This window comes from Mus caroli, unplaced genomic scaffold (assembly GCF_978045245.1).
Source record: "Mus caroli unplaced genomic scaffold, Mus_caroli_1 scaffold_2, whole genome shotgun sequence".
Lineage (NCBI taxonomy): Eukaryota > Metazoa > Chordata > Mammalia > Rodentia > Muridae > Mus > Mus caroli.
In genome coordinates, this window is record NW_028227257.1 from 128,773,429 (window position 1) to 128,797,449 (window position 24,021).

Below are 24,021 nucleotides of genomic sequence, written 5' to 3' on the forward strand. Positions count from 1 at the left end.
TACAGTGAATTGTTTGCAGTTGCTGCTATTACATGTGGGGCCATTAGGAACGTTCTGTGTCCTTGAGTGAACATGTTTTATTTTGGGCTGGAGAGATGGCTCAGAGGTTAAGAGCACTATTCTTGCAGTATTCTTGCATCCTTAAAAGTAGTTTTGTTCGGAGGCAGGGTCTCAGTCTACGCTGCACTCTGACCTTAGGCTAGCAGCTGTCCTCCTAGCTCAGTCTCCCTCATGCACAAGCCGCTATCTCCAGCTTTAATCGGTTTCTTGTGAGTAACACCGGATTGGGGTCCTCCCTCATTGACCAGCCTTACAGTCTGTGTGTCAATGGCTTGTTAGATGGAGTTTCTGATCTGTAAGGTTTTAGTCAACAGTGGTGTCATTTGTTTCCCACTTTTCCCTGTCTCTTTCTCTTGCCTACTCTTGGCTGATATCAACTAATGAAAAAAATGCCCATTCCTTCTTATCTATTGACATGAGTTTTTTTAACCTATCCATTTGTTATTATTATTATTATTATTTTCCTTTTTTGAGACAGGGTTTCTCTGTATAGCCCTGGCTGTCCTGGAACTCATTTTGTAGACCAGGCTAGCCTCAAACTCAGAAATCCGCCTGCCTCTGCCTCCCGAGTGCTGGGATTAAAGGCTTGCGCCACCACGCCCGGCTATTATTCTTTTTTAGTGTTACTGAGAATATGAGAGTCATCTCTAATTTGTCACCAACTACAAATACTATTTTGCTCTTTAAAACAATATTATCATTTTATAACTGGGCAACAGCTCTGTTATTATTCTGGTTAACATGTATGTTACTTCTACAACACACTGCTAGTTTATTATTTGCTATTATTTATTACACATAAATAAAATGATAATAATGCATTGTGAGGTGCATATAAATTTTAGAAAATATAAAAGTAATGCCTGTAATTTACACTTGATTTACTTAATTATTTTCAGTTTAAGGCATCTTATATTCTATCTTGGATCTCAGAGTTTCATGTGATAACATTTTCCTTAGCTTTTAACTCGAAGAACTTCTCTTAGTGTTGGAGACAAATTCTTTACTGGATGTTTTCTTGGAAAAAAAAAAGCCTTAAGTAAAGGGCTGGAGAGACGGCTCAGCAGTTAAGAGAACTCTTAAGTTAAGAAATGGCTCTGGGTAGCTATACTAGGCTACTAGCTCCCATCTGCAACTCAAGCTTATGTAATCCAGCTCTGCTGGTTTCTATAAACACCAGCAATCACACACACACACACACACACTCACACACACACACAATTAAATAGAATATTTTAAAATATCTTCAGTTCGCTTTTAACATGGATATTCAATGAGTGCTTTTAATTCTCCATTTTTGAAAGTTTCCCTTCCCCTAGTATTAAATAATTTATCTTTAATAATTTCATATATTACATATTTTGTACATTTTACCCCTCCTCCATGACTCTCTTTCTACCCCCACTACCCACCATGACCCATTCTCAACCTTAATAGATCCTCCTCCTATCTTTGTGTCTTTTGTTTGTGTGATCTTGAGTTAGGATGCTTGCATGAGCTTAGGTATTGGAGCAGAGACAAATTAACAGTGGCTACGTACGCTGCTGGCGAAAGTGCTGTCACATGTTTGGGAGTAACGTTCTCTGTACCAGTGCTCCTCTGCACTTTAGTGATAGTACTCCATTAGCTTCTAGACTTTAGTACTAGTGGTATTTTTTGGGGGGTAAAAAAATCAGTAGTACTTCAAATTTTTGTTTCCCTGTTTATGTTGTTTTCTCTTTTTTAAGATTTCCTTTTCAAGGCTGGGCAGTGATGGCGCACACTTTCAATCTCAGCATTCCGGAAGTAGGTGGCTCTCTGTGAGTTAGGGCCAGCCTGGTTTATAGAGTGAGTTTCAGGACAGCCAGTGCTACACAGAGAAACACTTCTTGAAAAACCAAAGTGGGGAAAAAGATTTTGTTTTTGGTAGCTGGCCTGCACTGTAATTGTTGTCTGGGAGGCTTCCTACCTCTGTCTGCTAACCGAGGCCTTGTCCTGGAAGTATGTCGCCTGGGGGCCGTCTTATGTAGGCCTTGATTCAGCCTGAGACTTACTGCTGATTAAGCTCATCCTTTGTAGTTCTTTCTGGACTGAGGCTGGCTGGTTCAACTCAGCTGTTCCCGCTCAAACTCCTCTCCCAGCTGACTGATTCAATCTGGCTTTTCTCAACTTTGTCTCCTGAATTGCTTCCCTTGGCCTCATAATAACTTTGGCAATCTGTTCTAATCCTCTGGCTCCTCTTCATTCTCTGCTCGCTGTCTTTACCTGTGTCAGCTTGTTCTCTCTCTGCAACCTGTGTCTGGACAACTCTCCTGGTCTCTCTCCTTCTGTGCTGCTCTCCATGAACTCTACTGTATTCCTGCACTGTATTCTCTTCCTGTACTGAGTCTTCTGTAAGTAGCTTCCTTTCCCTCTCTCTTCTGGTGAGAGTGGGGTGTATCCTAATCTGTCAAATCGTTCCCTGACTCATCATCTTTTCTGTCACTCAATTAGACATCACTCGAAAAGGGTGCTTCCTTCCACAAACTAACTTTACCTTCATTGTTTGGCATTAAAGGTATATACTAAGGGTATGTCTGTATTCCAGCCAAAAAGATTAAAGGTGTGTGCTAAAAGAGCTGTGCCACACCACAACTAGAAACTAGAAACAGGTTTTTTTTTTTTTTTTTTTTTTTACAGTGAACAACACAATCTTGGGGTTTAGAGTGTGATCAAATATCCTGCAACCTTACCCTGTTCTTAGGATGTAGAGTTTTATTTGTTTGTTTATTTTTGAGACAGAGTCTAGTTACCTGTGGCTGGCCTGGAAATAGAACTGGATATGTAGACCAGGCTGGCCTTGGAATTTCAGTGTGAGCCATTGTCCCAGGCTTGTGTGTGTGTGTGTGTGTGTGTGTGTGTGTGTATGTATGTATGTATGTATGTATTTTGTAACAGGGTCTTATGTGGTAGAGGGTGCCCTCAAACTTGCTGTGTAGCCTATCCTTGAAATCCTGATCCTCTTGCCTCTGCCTCCAAAATGCTGAGATTATTGGTGTGTGTCACTGTGCCCAGCTATGCATATTTTCTCTATTAAGTTTTACTGAACTGTCTGTATATATAGAGAATAATAAATTTTAGAGAATTACTGACCATTAGTCATTTCACATGTTTCTTTTGTTCCATCCTCTCTCCTCACAGGAAATGTTGAGGATCCACCAGCATACATATTAGACCATTTTTACCCAATCTTGGATTATCTGTTCTATTTTTTTTTTTTTAATCTTTGTGGTGCTGAGCATAGAACGCAGGATTTATACATGTTAAGTGATCTAGTACTTTGAGTTGTATTCAAGTTCATTGATCCTTTTCTGTTTCAGATTGCTGTCAAACCCCTCTAAGTGATTTATTATTATCTATTTTTAAGTTTTTTTTTTTACTTTGTGTGTGTGCATGTGTATGTGTGTATTATGTATGTGTGTAGATTGTGTGTGTAGAGAAAGTACACATAGCTGGGCACAGTGACACACATCAATAATCTCAGTAATTTTGGAGGCAGGAGGAAAGAGGATCAGCATTTCTGGGATAGGCTACATAGCAAGATTGCACACAGATATCAAAGGAAGATTTGTGGTAGCCCTCCTTTTTACCCTATCGGTCTTCTCAGGCTTGAAGCAAACACTGTTAGCTGATGGCCCAAATTGATATTTAAATATTTATATGTGTAAATATATTTTAAAATTAAAATTAAAGGTTAATATACAAACATGAATATATACATTAAAAATTTAGATTTATTTATTTTGTTTATGAATGAGTGTTTTTCCTGCATGTTTGTAAGTGCACCACATGTGTGCCCGGTACCCGTGGAGGTCAGAGGAGGGAGTCAGAGCTCCTGGAAGTGGAATTATACTTGTGAGCCTCTATATGGGTGCAGGTCCTTTGCAAGAGCAGTCAGGGCTCTTGGTTTTTGTTTTTTAGAGAATGGATTTCTCTGTGTTACCCTGGCTATCCTGGAAGTCTCTCTAGAGACAAGGCTGCCTGTGAACTCGAAGATCTGCCTGCCTCTGCCTCCCAAATGCTGGGATTAATGGACTGCATCACTACTGCCTGCCCTGAATTCTTGTTTTTGATTCCCTGGACCCTTATGAAGGTTTCAAGAATCCCTCAGATTCACTTTCAACTTTGGTCTCCAGCTGGTGGGACTGTTTTTTTGGGGGGGGGGAGTAGAAACTTCAGGAGGCGTGGCCTAGCTACAGGAAATATTTGGGGTTGGGGTCCTTGGGGCATCTTATCTCTGATCCTTCCTTTCTCTGCTTTCTGTCTGCTCTGAGCTGAGCCTCTGCTTCTCCACATTGTCCCACAGTCAGCATCACTGTGGGGGTTCAACTATGGGCTGACCCTTTCTGAACCTGAGAGCCAAAAGAAACCCTTTCTCCTGTAAGTTGTTTGTGTTGGATATTTAATGCCAGGAATCATAAAATTAATACCGTTCTCTAGAAGAGAAAAACAAGGTAACAAAGAGTAAAGACCAAATCTGTGCCTGTAAGAGTCCTTGGCAAGACCCCTGAAAACCTTCATGTGTATCTGGTAGAACCATAGACAGCCAAAATGGTTTCTAAGGCTCATGCGTGTGAAGCCTCATACTGCAGCCTCATACCAGTCATGAACAAAGATCATCTTGCTGCCCAGCTCTCATCATATGGCCAGCTGTTCCTTCAGCATGTTGGCAAGGGGGATAATAGCAGTAGGACCTAGGTGAGTGCTAGAAACATAGTAGCTGGTAGCAACACACATGTATTAGTTCATACATTTTTCGAAGGCCAGAAATCCAGGAGTGGCGTAAATGGGTGGTTCTGGCTCTTGGTTTCTGATGAAGTCATAGGCTGTGGCTGGAGGCATTTCAGAGCCAAAGTTGGCCTGGAGAACCCACTTCCAAGCTTACGCACATGATGAATGACTGGCGTGGATTCTGTCATAGGCGATGGCTTAGGAGTCTCCGTTCTTTGCAAGGGGGGCTTTCCCTTGGATGCTTGAGTATTCTCATAAGATAGCTGGCTTCTCTAGGATGAGAGAGAGACAGAGAGACAGAGAGACAGAGAGACAGAGAGACAGAGAGACAGAGAGACAGAGAGACAGATCAGAGACAGAGACACAGAGAGAGTACTCAAGTAGGAAGCCAGTCTTTTGTGTACTAATCTAAGAGGAGACATCTGCTGTCTGCTGCTGATCTCACAGATCAAACTTGACCTTATGTGGGAATACCAGGAGGAGGGTGTTGGTAGCAAAAGACCAGTTTTGCAGATCCGGCTCCAAACTCAGGATGTCACACATAGGTGACACCTGTTGCTATGACAACCACATACCATCCTAGAGTCTACTTCACACACTTACCTGGGAACAGCTTAGTCACAGCCTAAATAAAAATCAGACCCTTTCCACCTTTGCCCCCCCTTTTCCCTTTGTCTTTCTCTCTTTCCCCTCTTCGTCCCCAGTAAACCTCTTCCACGTGGAACTGCTTTGGCCTGGTGTGGAATGTCCAGACGCAAGCCGCTATTCTAACACATCAGATATTATTTTCCTGTTTATTTAATACTTTTATATTCTATTTATTGTGTTGCTCAGGTGTGTTGGTATACACCTTTAATCTCAGCATTTGGGAGACAGTAGGGGGAACTGTGAGTGGAGCTTAGCCTGAGGTTAGTTCTAGGCCAACCAAGGTCACATAGTGACACCCTTGTCTTTCAAAACAGACAGACAAAACAAAAGCCCAACAAAACAAAAAGTTGTGTGTGTGTGTGCACACGTGTGTGCATGTGTGTGTGTACTGCAAGCTCACTGCACAGTGCACATGTGGAGGTGAGAGGACACTTGTGGATGCCAGTGCTCTTCTTCCCCCATGTGGGTCCTCGTTATAGAACTGTCAATCAGGCTTAACGCAGACACTTTACCCAAAGATCTGTCTTGTGGACTCCCACCTTGTTTGTTTGTATATCTTAAGACGAGTCTCTGGTAACTCAGGCAGGATTCAGACTCAATACATAGGGGAGACTGGCCATGAACTGCTACTCTTTCAGTGTTAGGTCTGCAGACATGCCTACCAAGCCTGGAAGCATTTATCCATCCTCACTAGGCTGGTGATGGACTGTTAGTCCTTAGTCTTTCACCATGCCCACACCCAAGATTCTGTGACCCATAAAAGGGCAGAGCCTTTCCCTTTGGTCTTAAACATTATTGCACAAGCTAAATCAGAGTGATATGTGATACCACTAGAATCGTCAGAGCTGGGCACCACGGTATATACCTCTAACTCTAGCACGTGAGATACTAAAGCTGGAGCAACACAAGTTTGAGACCTGCTTGCGCCATCAAGTGCTCTCCAGGCCGGATACCATGTGTCAGAACACCAAATCACATGCCAAACCAAACTGAAACCAAACTTAGTTATGTGGGACTTCTAGTTGTTCTCTGGTTCTGCGTTCCTCGGCATGGCTTTCAGCTGCATTTACTCATGTTTCCACAAGCTCTCTAAACCTTCCCTTAAACTCTCCTCTCCATATTTCTCTCTCTGCAGATATCCTGTTCCCCTACATAATAACAAAGATTTAAAAAGGCCTAGTAAACAAAAATGGAACAATTTGGAAGTGAAATTCAACGCTTTTCTGCCCAAGTCCCTCTCCTTTTAAAAACTAAAGAAGTACTTGCCCTGGGCCGTGGTGGCGCACGCCTTTAATCCCAGCACTTGGGAGGCAGAGGTAGGCAGATTTCTGAGTTTGAGGCCAGCCTGGTCTACGAGTGAGTTCCAGGACAGCTAGGACTACACAGAGAAACCCTGTCTCAAAAAAACAAAAAACAAAACCCAAAAAAACAAACAAACAAAAAGAAGTACGTGCGCACACTTCCATTCTCCTTGGGAATTAATTCTAAGGTCAGGAACTGCACACGGGAAGGCACAGAGTTTAGCACCATACTGAGTACTGTCCCATTGCTCCCTGCACCTGAGTACTGTCCCATTGCTCCATGCACCACTCAATCTCAGTCATCTGAGAGACAGCTCAAAGTTAAGCCACCAGGCCTGACAAACACCACCATCTGCCCAAGAGCTGTGCTTGCTTACAGTAGACTTGAAGATGAGAGACCTAAGAGCAGATGGAAGAAGAGGAGAATGAGAAGGGGGAGGAGAAGAAGAAAATGGTAGATATGATGGACACAGGAGTATGTATTTGCCATTTCTCAGGATGAGGCAGGAGAATGCTTGAAGCTACAGCCAGCTGATCTTAAACAGATGCAGCCTTCCTTATGGGTAACCCTGGGTGATGAATGCACAGTCAAGTTTGCCTCCCCCTCCCCCTTCCAGCCCCTCCATTGTGTGTAGAGTTCCCATGCATTGCTACCTATCTGCTTTGGAGGGTCCTATTTGACATGGATTTTGCTTTGTTTATTTATTTATAGTCTCTTTCTTGCTCCCTCCTTTTATTCCTCCCCTCCCCACCAAGTGTGCGTGTGCGAGCGCTTCTCATCTATTTCTCCTCTTCTGCAAGGCTAATCTTTCACCTTTGCTCCAGAGGGTCCCCACCATCCTTGGCTGTCTCATCTCCTTCACAAATGCATCTAAATGCTCTATCTTCACCCATGCCTAAAAACCTTTCCCTCCCTTGACTCCCTTTGGCTGTTGCTTTCCTCATAGCATAACGATAGCCAGGAATCTTCCTTCTGCCCCTGTCACAGGAACCTGAGGTCAGCTGACCATTTTCAGTATTTTAATTTTACTTCAATGAATTACGATGTCCTATATTCTTCTGACTTAAAACGTTATCTCTCCTTGCTCTGATAGAAATACAGAAAGTTAGATAGATTCCCCATTTTCCATCAATATTTTATTCATATTCTAATAGGAAAATGAGCCCATTATCCAGGGGTGAAAATGCTTACTACCAGCTTTCTTCTCCAGGCTCCTCATCTTCAGAGTTCAGAGACCTCCTAATACTTCTGTGAAAGAAAGGCAAGCCGTGATTCACTGCTCCGTGGCAGTCAATGACACAGTAACCGAGTAGTCACTTGCAGTGGTGGTCTGGATCTCAGCTCTGCCGTCCACCCACTGACCCAACACCACTGTCTCTGAAATGAGATAATTAGATAAGAAAATCTAATCTACATGGTGATTTGAGGCCAAATGCTGATCACGCCTGTCTGGCTTGTAGTTATTCATGGCGAATTATAGTTATGGTCGCTGTGGTTGCTGTGGCTGCTTTTATAGTTGTTGCCATGCATACTCTGTGTGGGTGGCCTCTGACCCTTTCCCTGCCTGTTTCATCTTTCAAAGTTTCCCGTTAGGCCTTTTCTAGTTGCACAGTGAACTAAGATTCTCTCAGACTCATTGTTCTTGCTAGTTTGTTCTCTGTAATTTCCTTTATTCCAGCACTTGGGAGGCAGAGGCAGGAGAATTTCTGAGTTTGAGGCCAGATTGGTCTACAGAGTGAGCTCCAGGACAGTTAGGGCTACTCAGAGAAAACCTGTCTTGAAAAACCAATAAGCAAACTATAAATATAAAAAATAAGTACTTGATTTCTGTATTAAGGAACCATGAAACTTAATTGACTAAAAACTAGAAGACACAAAAAAAGGCAGAAAATTAGTCATTCCTCAACATTATTTCCGAATAAACTGAATACATTTATGTTGGGAGCTTTTCAGTGTGTATAGAAATACCAGAAGTGGGGACAAAGGTGGGATTGCTATAGACTTAATTTATTTCTTCTCTTTACTTTTTTCCCTGAGACCTTATTGTATTCTGTCTTTTAGTTTAGCAGTGCTGTGGACAGATACTGGGCCTTAAGTACACAAAGCAAACAGTCTACCTCTGAGCCACATTTCCATGGGACACACAGGCACAAAGTAAATAGACATGGTTCTAAAATGCAAAAAATAATTTGAAGTTGGCTGTGTGTATATATGTGCATGTGTGTGTGTGTGTATGCACACGCTCATGTGCGCGTACACACACATGACATGATATGCATGTGGCAATCAGAGGACAACTTTGTGGGACTCAGTACTTTCCTTTTACCATGTGGGTCCTAGGGATGGAATTCAGGTCATTAGGCTTGGCAGTGGATAAAAAGCTGAGATAGCTCATCTTTTTGAAAAAAAAAATTAAAGGAAAATTATTCCGTAAACTTAACAGGGGAAATGAATGGAAGTCCACTAAGGAAGAAATCAAACCTAAGCATGGACAGAATGGTTCATGCTGGTAATTCTAGCTTTTGAGTGGCTGAGGCAATAGAGTTGCTAAATATTTGACAAGGCCAGCAAGGGCTGTGAGTTTCAGGCTAGTTTGAGTCAAAAGGTGTGTCCCTGTTTCAAAGCAAGCAAACAAACAAACAAACAAAAAGCAAAAACAACAGAAAACCTCTAAGGCTCTCTTAACTAACAACTGTGAAAAGTAGACCCAGGCGCTTGATAGATAGTTTGGATAAGATGAACGCTGATTTCCTCATTAGAGAGGTTCTGTGAATGAAGACAGGAAATGGGAATGTGTAACACTAATTGGACCGAAATGACAAATAGGCAATTCTCAGAAATTAGACTAGAAAGTCAGATTTGGGCTGTCATGACGGCCAGGCAGGCCAGAGTGCTGCGTTCAGAAAGTTGATTTATAGCCTGGTTGATTTTGTCTGTGCTCGGGAGCTGGGTGTGTTATGTGTACTGTGGGGGAAACTCAGAGGAGTTGATTTCCGTAAGTGATGAATGTGTGGTCATAAACATTTCTTTTCTTGTTCATCCCCCCTTCTGTCCTGCACCCCACACTGCCTTTCTTTCACATCTACAGGAGATGATCAATGGGGCACACACAATCAACTTTACTGTCAACTTTTAGCTGTTGAGTGCTGAGGTTTGAACCCAAGGCTTTCTGCAGACCAGGCAAATGTTTGCCATTGAGCTACATCCCCATTCCATTATTAACCACTTAAAATGGTCCAGTGGTACCCAACACACTCTCACTGTAACACAGTTCATCTCTGGACTCTTTGTCTTGCACAACGAAACTCTGAAGCAAACAACCGCTCATCCGTCCTTTCTTAAGGTTCTGGCAGCCTTAGCTGCACTTCCCTATGCGTGAATTGATTTCCCTAGGCACCACCTTAATCTGCTGTGAATGACAGATTCAGCCAGTATGCTGTCATCCCATAGCCTTTGTCCATGGTTACTTCTCTGAAATACAATAAACACCCAATAAGTCTCTAGCAAGTGACAGAATCATTCAATGAGCTGAATTTATCTGCGTCATCACTGTATGGCCAATAGTTCTTTCAAGGAGCCAGATTTCTGGGGCCTGGGTTAGTTTCTGTTGAACCACTTAAAAGTTGTCCAGCATCTTAAAGTTTCATCATCTGGCAGTCTACAGGTCTTAGAGACTTGTGATTTGTAGATAGATCTTCTATTCTCCCAAGAAGTAAGGCATTTTAGGGATAGAGTTGGGGTCAGACAGGTAAAGAGTAAAGTTAAGGCTATTTATTTATTTATTTATTTATTTATTTTGTTTTTCGAGACAGGGTTTCTCTGTGTAGTCATGGCTGTCCTGGAACTCACTCTGTAGCCCAGGCTGGCCTCGAACTCAGAAATCCGCCTGCCTCTGCCTCCGGAGTGCTGGGATTAAAGGCGTGCGCCACCACGCCCGGCTAAGGCTATTTATAAGTAAGCTCAGGTTACTTTATTCCAAAGGTATTTGTAGGTCATGTCTGTGAGGAGTAATGTTAACTGAAGTTGCTATAGTAACACTCCATCATGTTTCCCAGATGGTGTTTGATGGAGGAAGAAGATGTAAGTGCCTGCCTGATCAGGGGGCTTGACAGTACTTACATTCCGTGTACAGCAACCAAGACAGATGCTCGGAGGATGCTGTGTTTTTTACTCCCATGCAGCTGTGGCTGCAAAGTAAGAAGCAGCTAAAAGTGGGCAAGAGACTTTGCCCCACTCTCCTTTGCATGGTACCTGTCCCCACCCATCTCCTAGGTCCAACACCTTGCTTCTGAGGATACGCTGTCAATTAACTGCGGAGGAAAACCAGGGAAGATGCTTCACTTAGCTCTCTTCCTTCCCTGTGGTACCTGAGCCCAACCTGACCTGTACAGTATTTTTACTGTGTAAATGTGTCCATGTGTAAGGACCAGTACTGCAACATTTGGAATGACATAGAGTGGACCTTTCCCTTCCAGACACTTGGGTACATTATCACTGTTGCCACAGTAGATAAAATGGGATTGCCTCTGAGTCACAGCCCCCAGTCACATACACTCTCCCCCATGTGTCAGCAGACTGATGCAATCTCTTTGGTGATTTTCTGGAAAACAGTGACTTTTTTTTGTGTGTGTGCCTCTCTGTAATACTTTGATTTGTAGCCAACAAATCGTAGATGGGCTGTAATCTTCATAAGTACACACTGAGCTAATTTTTTTGTTGTTGTTTTCTTCTCGAGTTCTCCTTAATAACATTTTCATCATAGCAGCAGGCTCCAAGAAGTTTCAAACCATGGAAGCCAATCCAAAGATTAAAAACATATAAACCATTTTCTCAAGTAGTGAAGCCAACCAGAATGAAATCTGAGAAAGTGTCGTTTTTCTATTCTTTCATGTTTGCACCACGGAAGAGAAATTTCCCTGTAAATAAGTTCTCTTCTTTCTTCCAGAACAGAGTCAATTACAAAGGAGCTTTTTGAGAGCCTCTGCGAATGGAAATCCTGTTTCTTTGACTCATCCGAGTAACTCAGTGTGAATCGATGCCACAAACTTTGGTGGCGATGATCTCACTGTTTTATGTATCATGTCTACAACGTTAGTTTACATAGTAAGGCTGTCTTCTCTGATGAAACTCCTCCTGTCTGAGACCAAATTGTTGCTGCAGCTTAATAAATCCTCCCTGTTAGCTGTGACTCACTCTGCACTTTGGTGTGTGGTACCTGTGAGTTAAGTCAACCAGGAGAAGACGGTCTGGCTCCTGGTCATTCCTGGCGTTTGTCGTTTAGCTTCTGTGAGTAGAGCAGGTGAGAGTTACTGAGATGCAGCCGTAAGTTATCAGCATGACACTTTAGGAGAGGCAGTGGCCATGGCCAGGGCCTGGATTCTGCTTTTCTGTCTCCACGGTAAGGCCACTTACTTAGATGCAGTGCTCCAAGGGGTGAACAAGAACAAGCTCTTCTACAGTGTCTCCCTTACTGCAGCCAAGCTAACATTGCACTAAGTGTTTTAGTTCCGTAAAACATTACTCAAACTACAGTTCTTGGCTTAGGTTCCAAACGTCTATGGTTGGCATAGAGATAAAGACATTTCAGGCAGTTTTGTGGATTTGTGGCTGTTACTAGGAAGAGAATGCATAGCTCACGTCAGAGATTCAAGAATGCCACAGTTTTGCCTTCTGCCATAGGTGATCTTCACTGTCTACTTGAATTTAGAGTCACCATGGCAGCACGTGGCTGGGTGTGTCTGTGAGGGTGTGTCAGGTTCCATTCAGCATGGAAAACTCACCCTGAAAATGAACAGCATCACCCTATGGGCTGTGGTCCTGAGTTGAATAAAAAGGAGAAAGTGAGCCCATTGCCCGCTCTCATCTCCGTGTTTCCTGACATTGGCACGCAGTAGCCAGCCACCACTGGCTCCTGCCGTCGTGCTTCGCCACCCTGACTCTCCTTCAGAGAGAGAGGATGTATCCTTGAACTATAACAAGTCATAACAAGCCCTTTCCTCCAGAAGCTGCTGAGTCTGGTGTCTTTGCCTCAGCAGTACTCGATGTGACCGGTGCCTCTTCTCAGTGATTTAGGATGACGTAACTGGGATATCCGTAGTTTCTAATTATTTACTCAATTTGTTAAAAGATAAACAATATGAACGGGATTTAGCAGCTCACCCCTCTAATCCCAGCATTAGGAGGCTGAAGCAGGAGGATCACCACAAGTTTGAGGGGAGCATGGGCTACATGGTGAGTTTCAGGTCAGACTGGATTACAGAATGAGATCTCACCACTATTACCACCCTCCAAAACCAAGAAAAAACTCAAAATGCTTAGAGTAGGGAGTGAGTGAAGCCCTGCATGGATGTGTGTTATTTGCCATGGGAACATGCCCAGTGTCCAGAAAGGGTTCTCTGAGGCAGGCCATTCTCTAGCTTGCTGCCTGAAGCCATTTTGTGGGTAGGCTGCAACTCACTATGTAGCATAAGAGGGCTTCAAACTCATAGAAATTCTCCTGCCTCTTCCTGCTTAGAGGGATTACAGGCATGAGATACCATGCCTGGCTAGATAGCACCACTCAGAGGGTCTGGCATGATGCTGGGGCATCACCACTATAAATAAGAATGTGATGGGTGTTCGTTGAAAGCTCGATTGTCTGAGCATTTGCTGAAGTATAGGAAGAGCAGAAGCGGGGCCTCAAGCAAGGTGGGAGGGACAAGGGGCCTTGTTTGTTCTGGAGCTGGGTAGCTGACTTAGTCAGGGTTTCTATTCTTGCATAAAACATCAGACCAAGAAGCAAGTTGGGGAGGAAATGGTTTATTCCCTGGGCTGGATTCTATAAGAAAGCAAGCTGAGCAAGCCAGGGGAAGCAATCTAGTTAGCAACACCCCTCCATGGCCTCTGCAATAGCTCCTGCTTCCAAGTTCCTGCCCTGTGTGAGTTCCTGTCCTGACTTCCTTTGGTGATGAACAGCAGTGTGGAAGGGTAAGCTGAATAAACCCTTTCCTCACCAACTTGCTTCTTGGTCATGATGTTTTGTGCAGGAATGCAAACCCTGACTAAGACCATAGCTATCTAACTCTGTTGGGTTCACAGAAAGGAAGTGATGGATGCTACAACCAGAAAGGCATGTTTAGGCAGCCGATCATGGTGACAGAGGATCTTGGGACCAGGAAAGAGCATACTGAACACTCCGTGTTTGGACGTTATATATTGGCTGTCATCTGTAAGTGGAATAACATGATAAAAGTAGAAATTTTAGAAGGATGATCTTCCAAGGTGAGTAGGATGAAAGGAAAAGGGGTGCCCGATGTAAATTGGCCACCATGCAAAGCTCTGTGGCAACAAAACAACCAGCCTTGGATTTCAGTGTAAGGGTGTGGAGAGGTGTCATAGGCCACTGCCTATGACATTGGGAATAAAATGGCACCGAATGGCATTTCTCAGTTGCTCTCTTAAGAATACTGGGCTGAGCCGGGCGTGGTGGCACACGCCTTTAATCCCAGCACTCCGGAGGCAGAGGCAGGCGGATTTCTGAGTTCGAGGCCAGCCTGGTCTACAAAGTGAGTTCCAGGACAGCCAGGGCTATACAGAGAAACCCTGTCTCGAAAAACAAAAAACAAAACAAAAGAAAAGAATACTGGGCTGTCAGATCACATTGCTTCTGGGAGGAGGGCAGATTTGGTCAGTGGTCATGCATGCAGAGGCTCTGTGGAAGCAGGGAAATAGCACTGTGCTGTGCTGGGTGACTTCAAGGCGGCAGGCAGAATGTATTGATCAGATGGAAAAAAATATCTAATCCAATTACCAATACAGAGAGAGAGAGAGACATCTCAGACTTTTTAATTTGATTTACTGAATTTAAGACCAGCAGCTAACCAAGTTAGGTCTTGGCAGCCCAGTAGCTTTGCCTATCCATATTGCACAACTACAGTGCACATCAGGAGGCCTGTGCAGTACACCATGGGGAGATGACTTAAGACCCAAACTTCATTAAGTCATCTAGTTATTTTCTCCTGTATAACACTCACCCATTTCAGCTTTTCCAATCCTAGCTTAAACCTGGAAAACCATCGTAATGCTAGGCTCTGGTTCTGTACTGTTTAAAGGGCCGCTAGTGTTCTGTGCCTTACTGGGACTCAGATTCAGTGCTCTGCACACACCAGCCAACCACTGCTCAGCCGAGACTAAGCATGTTAGCTCACTTAATCCTCACAAAACAGACCCCACAAGATGACTCTGTGGCTAAAAAATCTTGCCTTGCAAAGCTGGGTAACCACATTCAGTCCCCAGAACCTTCATTGAAAGAAAGACTTCATTCCTAGTAGTTATTCTCTGACTTCCACACCAGTGCCATGGCACACATACACACACACACACACACACACACACACACACACACACACACGTACACACGCATACATACATACACACATACACAAACACACAAAAATAAATTTAAAATATTAAAAAAAATCTCCACAATACCCTATATTATTTAGGTGAACATAATTTATAATAATATTTATTATTATTATTATTATTATTATTATTATTATTATTATTATTTTGTTTTAGTTTGGAAGTGCCACTGAAAACCAGGTTTTCAGCCAGTAGTTCCATGGGGGGAGATATGGAACCTGTAAGAAATGAAGCCTTATGTTAGGAAGCTAAGTCACTGGAGGTGTACTTTGAAGAAGACGTTGACCCAGGACCCTTCATCTCTGTGAGTATTGACTTTGAGGAAGTGGTCACCTTTGCTGTGTGCTCTCTCTACCTTGAAGCTCTGACTTGCAGCAGTCCAGAAAGTAATGTGATCAGGCGACCATGAACTGAAGCCGCAGGATCCACCAGGCACCATGTCAGGCTTACACCCCTCTCGGAGTTGATTTCCTTAGGCATTTTGTCAAAGCAGTGTAAGATTAACACCCTCCTGGTTGAGGACTCAGAAAGGTGCGAGGAAGTATAACGAGCAGTGCAGTTAGGTTTGCTGAGCACTTAGGAGGTGCCAGTTCCACTGCATGTCTCCAAGGTCACAAAGCCACCAAGCCACCGAGGTCAGAGCAGAGACTCACGGAGTTCTCCTGGCATTCTAAGGTGACGTAGTTTCTGTCACAAGTCAACTTCCTGGTGTGTTTGCTTACCCGCTCAACTCTGAGTGCTGGCACCAGAATCCAAGCTCTTAGACTTCAGAAGATTGAAGAACAGTGGGGGTCAAACGTCCCTGAAGGCAACAGTGTTTCCCTTTCAGTTTACAAAGTCAGCAAGAGATAAAATCTGGAAGGATACTTCTGTGTTTTATTTTCTTAGGGGATGAAGTTTGTTTTTATTTATAATTTCCCTGGAGGAGTTTCAGTCCTAAGGGGGATAAATTAACACTGGTTTTATAATATCAAACATCATCAAACTGCCCTGTGCAGATATCATGTTATTAAAATGAGCCCTGTGTGTGAGATCATTTTATCTTGTTACACTGCACACTAGGGCAAACTGCTCAGAATCAATGGGAATGAATAATTAATTAAAGAGAAAAGAATATTCCTTTTAAGTTCCAAGATATATTAGTCTTGTTCTTCTTCCCCCTGGCTTCTCCCTACTTCCTCTTTCCACTCTACCGTCATTGTAAACCATTCACCCCCTTGGTTTATTCCTTCCTTTCTGGCTCAGAGTAGCCACAATGTCGCTCGAAATGCAGGCAAGGAGCCAGTCCTGAGGCCACAGGAAACCAGGACCGACGCTGTTCTTCCCTCAGGAAAAGGGCATCTTAGGCTCCGAGAAATAACCCCCTTCCCACTGATGGATCCACCGCCAACCAGGCTGGCTGACAGGAAGAAAGCCCTGGGGTTTCCGGCCAAATCGAGGCAGGCTTCAAACAGATTCTTCCCATGGAAGGGCCATTTCCTCTGATTCTTTGCTTCACCGACACACAGCCTGGTTAAGCTGAGGGAAATCAAAAATCCAACACCGTTCACACTATCTGGGAACCTTAGACCTGAAGACTCTTCAGCCCAAACCTATAGGATCTGCATAGATATTCTAGCAGGTCTGCCATGGTTGTCTGGACGCTGAAGTCTGAGAAGAGCTGGTCTACAGATGTCTTCTTGCAAACAAATATCATTTTTTTTTCTTTTCTTGAAACCATGACACATACTTGAAAGGAAACAAGCAGAATTAAGTATACTAAAATATGAATTACTAAAAAAACTGTATCTTTCTTTACATTAAATAAAGTTTACTAACATTAACTAAAAAGCAAATGTAACTTAGATTAAAAGAACGTTGAGCTATTTCTCCCGTTTTATTTTTAACACTGAATTGATTAATGACTTTCTTTTCCGAAACCATTGCTATCTCTTGCAAGTTCTGTTCAGGACAGGAAATTGATACTCAGGAAAATAATTAGAAACATTTCTCTAACACATATCCAAATATGGTCTCTTGGCAATTTCTAGAATATAGCCCTGTAGGCAAAGAGAAATGACAAAAATCTGAAGAAAAAAAAAAGTACAACTGAAGATTGTCCAGCAGAACAAGACCTTCAATGTTTATTCAAGTTTAAAACAAAACAAAACAAAACAAACTCAGCTCATTGAGAAACTGCAATGATTAATTTAATGCTCTACTTATTTTCCATGTGTGATTTTTGTAGTTAAAAAAGAAGAACCTTATACGTTGTATCTTCCCACTGTTTTTTGGAGACATTGTGTCCCTTAGCTCAGGCTGGTCTGGAACTTGTTATGCAAAAGAAGATGACCTCCAATTTCTCTTCCTCCTGCTTCTACTATTCAAGTGCTAGGATTATATGTGTGCATCAAACCCAGAGCATGGGACATGCTCAGCAGAGCAGGAGACTTCAGCAACATTTTCAGATTTCCTTGATTTCGTTTTATAGGTGGTTGCCCCAGGTTTGGGGGATCAAATTTTACATGTATTAGGGAAGTGCTCTACAGCTGAGCTGAATTTTGGTCATCTACATGAGGCTTAGTAGCACTCTTAGTTAGGGTTTTACTGCTGTGAACAGACAAGGACAACATTTAACTGGGGCTGGCTTACAGGTTCAGAAGTTCAGTCCATTATCATCAAGGTGGGAGCACGGTAGCATCCAGGCAGGCATGGTGCAGAGGAGCTGTGAATTCTACATCTTCATCTGAAGGCTACTAGGAGAAGGCTAGCTCCCATGTAGTTAGAAGGGTCTTTAACACCCCCCCCCCAGTGACACACTTTCTCCAACAAGGCCAAATATCCTAATACTGCCATTTCCTGGGCCAAGCACATTCAAACCACCACTGTACTTGATATCACATGAGATTGGATATTAACTGCTGTTTACTTTGAGTCTCAGGTTTGTAAGCCTCGGTTTTTCCCCTTTACACTCTGCATATACTTTAACAGCACAGAAGCTTCTGACTGATCATGGGTGTATATCCATGACCCAGGAAAGATTTAATAAGATGACACCTGTTAGTTACTCTTTAAGTTTATGATTATTATTTCACTAGGCCTTATTTATTTCATTACATTTGATTTATTTTACGGTATTGCTATTTTATATTTGCTTGCATAAATTTACTCACAGAAGTCAACATAAAATCTTACATTGAGCTTTAACATTAGGCTCAGATCAGTCAACTGATGCTGTGGTACCCAATTGGTAGACAGAAATAAATCACCACACAGCAGGCACTAATGTAGTAGATTCTGCAGGATATCTGATCACATTGTGAACCCTGAGATTGTATTGTTTGCTGAAAAAAACTTGGTTCTAGTTGTGGTGTGGTTCAGCCTTAGCACATACTTTAAATCCCTTTGGCTAGATATAGCCCTTAGCACATACCTTTAATTTCAAACAATGAAGGTAAACTTAGTTTATAGAAAAAAAGCACCCATGTTTGAAAGCGATATCTAATTGAGTGGCAGGCAAAGTGATGAACCAGAGAAAGATTTAACAAAATAGGATACTTCCAACTTTCACAAGGACAAAGAGGAAAGAGAAGTGACTTGAGAAAGAGAGTAGGCGGGGTAGCAAGAGCAGTTTTACTGGGACAGTTGTACAGAGAGAGGTTACAGAGAAAGAACAAGCTAGACACAGGTGAAGACAGAATGAGCCAGAGAATGAGAAGGAGTCAGAAGATTAGAGCAAATTATCAAAAGTTAGTTTGAGGGCAAGCAGAGCAATTCAGTCAGAAGCTGAGAGAAGCCAGATTGAAGCAGTCACCTTGAAGAGGAATTTTGAAAAGCCAGAAGAGCTGAATTGAACCAGTCAGCCTGAGTTCAGAAAGAACTAGAAAGGGTGAACTTATTCAGCACTATGCCTCAGAGGTTGAAACCATCCTAGACCTAGATAAGATTGTATGATGGCTGGAAGCTTCCAGGACTAGGCCTACATTAGCAGACAGAGGTAGTAAGCCTCAAACAGGACAATTACATCAGGTGAATAAAGGTTACTTTTACAAGATGCAGTCACAGTGTCAGTAACTGCAGCTAACACAAGTGAAACAAAACCCCACATTGCCTTGACAGTGCTCCTCTAGGTAAGAGAGACAGAACAACAGAGATATACTACATTGAGACATTGAGAGAAAGGAGAATAAGAAGCCAGGTGTGATGTCAAAGGCTAGTGATCCCAGCTCTTGGGAGGGAGAAGTAGGTGGATCAGGAGTTCAAGGCCAGCCTTGACTATAATGTGAATTTTAAGACAACCTGATTTATATAACACTTCTTCTAAAAGAAAAACAAACAAACAAACAAACAAACAACAACAACAAAACAACAACAAAAGCAAGACAAATCAATGGGGTTGGCTGTGTAGTTGAGAGTACTTGCTGTTCTTCCAGAGGACCTGGGTTAAATTCCCAATACTCACATGTCTGCATACAACCATCTATACATCCAGTTCTAATGGATCTAGTTCCCTCTTCTGTACTTTGCCAGCATGTACTTGGTACCCATGTTTGCATGCTGGCAAAATACCCATACACTTAAAAAAAAAGTAAGAAAAAGGCCATGTGTGGAAGTGCACACCTTTAATCCCTGCAACTAGGAGGCAGAGGCATGTGGCTGTCTGTGAATTCCAGGCCAGCCCCCATCTCCTTTTGGAGTTCTAGACCAGCCAAGGCTATACAGTGAGACCCTGTCTGAAAGGAGGTAGGGAGGGAGATTAAGAAGGGTAGTATGATGTTAATGATTTCTGGAGAGAGAGAGTCAACTTTCTTTAAGGAGGTGGCTCCTGGTAGGTTGCCTGCACTAGAGTGAGTAGTCCCATTCCATAAATATGTGGGCAGAAGACATTTAAACCAGTGGGCTATTAAAAAAAGGGGAGAGAACATGAAAATGAGAAGGATATGTTTGGGAGGAGTTAGATGAAGGAGCTGAGGGGACTGTGATCAATACAGTGTATATATGTATAAAAATTTCAAAAACAATACAAATATTATGTTTATGAAAAGAATGATCTGGTCATGGCTGTCAGTCATCGAGGCTCACCATGGACAGGGTGTATGTCCTTTGACATACAGCTCCCTGAGCTCCATTTTCCAGATGAGAACACTGAGTCAGGGAGACTTTGGCCATTAAAATTGATACTTAAACCAATATTTATCTCTGTTGCTCTGTCCATCTGATAGAGTAAAGCATTTTTCATACCATTTATACATTGAGATCGATAACCTCTTGATACAAAGTTTACTTTGTATCCCTCAAGGTCTTGCACAGAGCTGAGTTTAAGTGCCCACAATCCCCAAGGATGAACCACAAACTGGGTCACCATGTGACTATTCTTGGCTCTGCTCTGTCTTTTCTGAAAGGAAGAGCATTAAATGATGGGAATCAAGTCTCTTGATTTGCATCCCCTTGGAATTGTGTTGCTTTCTAAAATGTTCCATATTCTTTAGTCCATTTGGTCTAACAGAACACCACTCATTGGTGTACCTCATAAACGATAGACATTGATTCTTTATCAAGTTGGAAAGGCTGGAAACTGAAGACCTAAGTGCCACAAGATTCAGTGTTAGGAAGTGAAGATAGGTAATGCTTTCCCTGACTCACAGATGTTGCTTTAAATGGTTAAAGGGGCCAAGAGTCTTTGGGGCCTGTTTTATAAGGGTGCTAATCTTTCTTATTCATATCGATTTCCTTGATTTAATCCTCTGCCAAAGACCACAACCTTAATAATGCCAACTTGAGGGGAGGGGGTCAGAATTTTAACGTGTAAATCTTAGGTTATACAGACAATCTGTCCATTGCACAGGCTTTTGAGATTTTTCTCTTGACTTTTTGTCTCAGTTCACCAACTCTACTTCTGAGAACCGATATGGTCTTTACCACTTCCGTGATGGAAACTGCCCTGCCCTCCTCTCTGCCTTGTCTTCTACTCTTCCTGTTCTCTCAACTCAGTATAGCATACATTACACTTTGTAAAGGCCCCCCTCTTCTCCCCACTTCTCTGTAGTTATGGACTGTGTGGGGAGAGTTCATTCTGTTTGGTGAGGGAGACAGAGGTGTTACAGAATATCCATCTATGTTTGTGAGATTTTCCTGTGATACCTAAGCTACAGATGTTGTATTCAGTGAGGACGAGGCAGACACTTTATATACATTATCTGGTGGAATGTGATAAGGAGTACTCAAATGCTCCAGCAGAATTTCCCCAAGGTTTTGGGGCTGGGGTTGTAGCTCAGTGGCAGAGAAATGGTTTGGAACATATAAAGACCTAGGTTTGCTCTCTAGTACTACAAAAATAAATAAATAAACAAACAAACAAACAAACACACACACACATATATATGTATATATATATAAATAAATAGTTATCTAAGATTTTAATATCTGTTTCTTGAAAAGAAATGTTTGACTATAGTAGTCTGCCAAATTCCAGGTTGAGTAAAGTAAAATTATTATTATAATTATTCACTGTATCCTTGTATTAGTCATTGTATTCCCGGGTGGCCTAGAATTTGCTAACTAGACCAGGGTGTCCTCAAACTCACAGAAATCTGTTGGCTTCTGATTCTTGGGATTAATGGTGTGTACCACCATGCCCAGGCTAAAGTTAAAAATTGTAACGTGTGCTTAATTTTCCCCTGCAGTACTCCTGAGACTCTCAGTAGGTTAGTGGACACTATAACTCTCTAAAAGCAAACCCAACATGTAACATTCCCTAATCACATCTAAAGACATAGTTTATAAAACGAGTTATGTGTCTTAGGGTTTCATTTATGTGAAGAGACACCATGACCAAGGCAACTTTTATAAAGGACAACATTTAGTTGGGGCTGCCTTACGGTGTCAGAGGTTCAGTCCATTATCATCATGGTAGGAAGCATGGCAGTGTTCAGGCAGACATGGTGCTGGAAAAGGAGCAGTTGAGAGCTCAACATGTTGATCCAAAGGCAGCCAGAAAGAGAACGACTCTTCTTCACTGGGCAGAGCTTGAGCACTAGGAACCTTCAAGCTTACCTATGCAGTGACACGCTTCCTCTGACAAGGCTACACCTCCTAATAGTAGCACTTCCCATGAGCCAAGCATATTCAAATCACCATAAAAATGTTTGACGACTTAGATCCATCCCAGAGTCCAGATAAAAAAACCAGATGCAGTGGCCCACTGATGTCTGTATTTCTTGTACTCCCACTTTTTGGTGGGAGGGAAAGATGGGAGGGGATCATCTAGAAGCTCCCGTGGCACCTGGCACCGTGCCCTCCCACCCCCCCCACCCCGCCAACACGACAACAGCAAAGGATGGTTGTGTCTCAAAGTCTCCTCCCCACCCATCCCTTAGCTTCTCCTTAAGTCTGCATCAGATTAGATCTTTGTGGTCATTCTTATGCCTCCTAGTATCTCCTTCCAAAACAAAGATAAGGACAGGATGAAAAATTTACTGAATAACTCATTTTTTGTCCAAAGACAAAAATTACAACTATTTTAGTTTAAAAACCAAGTTGACTTTTTGTGATTCTAGAATCAGAGTCTGACAAGTTGGGCAGATACTTGTTTCATAGATCAAAAAAGCAAGGGGGTGACTGAAGAATGTACCCCCCCCCAAAAAAAACCACCCAAACATGCTGTTAAAAAACACATTTTTAGATTTATTTTTATTTAATGGGTTTGTGTTTTGTCTTCATGTATATGCATCTCTATTCTGCCCACAGAAGCCACAGAGGGCATTCATTTTCTGGAACAGGAGTGACAGCAGGTTGTGTGGAGCTGGGAATAGAACCTAGTGTCCCTGCAACAGAAACAAGTGCCTTTAATCACTAAGTGATCTCTCTAGCACCCCAAAGGACGTTTTAAAGATCTTGTGTTGTAAAGGTTAAAGCTATTATTCTGCCGTGTAGAACTGGTTTGCGTAGGGACTTGGCTGTGACTTCTCATCTGATTTCTCGGAACAATAACTTTCTTTTTGGCAACCTGGGATTTCAGCATAAGTGACTTCGCTTTTGCTCTGGAACTCGGTCCAAATCAATGACCTCTTATGAGTTTTAATTGACATATTCATGGTCCCGCTCAAATTCAGAAGAAAACCTAAGTAATACGCAGACCACTTGTTTCTTTCTTAAAATAAGTAATTTGTTTATTCACTTTATATCCCAACATCAACTCCTCCTCTCCTCCCAGTCCCACCCTCTCACATCTTCTCAGCCCCTCCCATCTCCTTTCCGAAGGGGAAACCCACCCCTGTGTCCCGTTCCCCCCATTCCTCATCCAGTGCACCAGTCACTGAGCGTTTGTTCTTTCCTATTGGGCTGACAACTCAAAAGAAACCCTTAACCCGTTTTAAAAGACAGGGTCTCACCATGTGGCTCTGGTGTCACTGAAAACTAGGTCCTATCACTGCCTTCACTCTTCCCTTACCCCCGCATATATCCCCCCCCCCCCTTCTGCGTCCTACCCAGACAAGGTCTCTCTGTGTAGCCTTAGCTGTTCTGGGACTCTGGCCTTCAACTCACAGAGATCCTCCTACCAACTGGGGGCGCCATCACTTTTTTTTTTTAAGACAGGGTTTCTCTGCATAGCCCTGGCTGTCCTGGAACTCACTCTTAAGACCAGGCTGGCCTCGAACTCAGAAACTCACCTGACTCTGCCTCCCAAGTGCTAAGATTAAAGGCGTGCGCCACCACTGCCCGGCTCCATCACTGTTCTTGATGGAAAGAATTTTGCTTCTGCCAAGTGCATCATTTTATTCCGAGCCATTAGTTACTATGCACAGATATAGAGCGCCACCATGTAGAAGGAAGGCCTTGATAGCTCTTTGCTGTCTTCCACAGCTCTGTGCTCATGTGCTG